Raw genomic sequence first — 1,929 nt, forward strand, 5'->3', positions numbered from 1 at the left:
GTTTTTTTATTATCTTATTGATGTTTTAATTAATTTTTTTTATAATTTTAATCTTTTTAATTATTCATTATTGTTGCTGCTGTTGTCATTTTTATTCTATCTTTTTATCATCATTAGTATTACTACTATCATGACCATTATCATTATTATTGATAGTATTATCATTATTATTTTCATTATCTTTATCATTATTATGATCATTGTTATTATTATCATTATCATTATTATCATTTACTCATTTTTGCCGATGTTTATGTGGAAATAAGGAATAGAGAGTATGCTATTTTTTCTTTACATAAGTGTGACTGAATTTTCCGAATTTTGTTTACAACTGGCCATTTATTTTAATCAAGAAAGATTCGAAATATAACAGTATTTTCTAACGAGGACTGGAAATTACACATCATCCTACTTAGTGATACATAGAGATTGGTTTGTATTTTTTTAGTGATAAACAAAATTCATTGACATTTCTTGATAGATATGACAGAGATAAAGGATTTCCAAGTCAAGATAAATCAGTGGTATTTCCTTTTTTTTTTTTTTTTTTTTTTTGTAACCTTCATCGAGGAAACAAACAAATAAACAATAGTAAATAAAGAAGCATATATTTATCTAATGTGACATATGGAAAAATCGAAAGCGCCAGACGTGGTTTTCAATTTTTTTTTATACTAAATCGATATGATTTTCTTCTTCTTCTTCTTCTTCTTCTTCTTCTTCTTCTTCTTCTTCTTCTTCTTCTTCCCCCGATAACCTCACCTGTTTTTCCCCGATAACTTCACCTGTTTTCCCCCGATAAGATCACCCGTTATCCCCGATAATTTCACCCAGTCCCCCGCGATAACTTCACCCGTTTTCCGCCGATAACTTCACCCGTTTTCCCCGAAAGCTTCACCCGTTTTCCCCCGATAACTTCACCCGTTCCCCCCCCCGATAACTTGACCCGTTTCCCCCCGATAACTTCAGCTGTTTCCCCCTGATAACTTCACCCGTTTTCCCCCAATAGCTTCACCCGTTTTCCGCCGATGACTTCAGCTGATTCCCTCGATAACTTGACCCGTTTCCCCCGATAACTTCACCCGTTTTTCCCCGATAACTTCAGCCTGTTATTCCAGTCAAGGAGATACCCTGAGTGGAGAATTTTCATTTTCTTTTCAGCATAAATAAGAATTTGTCTCCTATGCTAAACGGCAAATTGTTTGTTTGTTATATGTTTGTGTGTTTGTTTGTTTGTTTTTGTCTCTTCTTTGTTTATATCTCTCTTCTTAGTTTGTTAGTTTGTTTCTCGTTTCTTTGTCTGTATGTTTGTTTGTTTTTTTCACACGTGAGTTAACAGGAACCTTATGCCTTTCGCCAGATCGATTATTCTGTGTGTAGCGTTGTAAAGGGTAGTAGAAATAAACAGTTTTTCCCTTTTACTTTGTGTATAGAGAGAGAGGTCTGTTCTCTCTCGCTGTTGCAATTTGCAGCGTGTTGAAAGAGATAGTTGCTAAAGAAATGATCCGTGATTAGGTAAAGAGCAATACGGAATACGGAAAAATCTATTGTGTTATTTTGTTCTTGGGAGAAAAGGGAGAGAGAGAGGAGGGGAGGGAGAGGGAGAGAGAGAGGGGGGCAGGGAGAGAGAAAGAAAGAGTTATTTTGTTCTTAGGAGAAAAATCAATGGTGTTATTTTGTTCTTAGGAAGAACGGGAGGAGGATTTAAACTTAGATAAGGTTACAAAATACACACTCAAGTCATCTGTGTACGGCTGAGGATGTCAGGGTTTGGTTTGGTTCGTGAAATTTTACTTCTTTCGAAGTCTGGTGAAAAAAAAAAAAAGGAAATGATAATATAAAAACGAAAGAAAATAAATATGAAAGAAAAGAAAAAAAGGAAAGAGGGAGATAAAAAAAAAAAAGAAAACAAATAAAAAATTTATTTAT

Source organism: Penaeus monodon, chromosome 4, assembly GCF_015228065.2.
Source record: "Penaeus monodon isolate SGIC_2016 chromosome 4, NSTDA_Pmon_1, whole genome shotgun sequence".
Lineage (NCBI taxonomy): Eukaryota > Metazoa > Arthropoda > Malacostraca > Decapoda > Penaeidae > Penaeus > Penaeus monodon.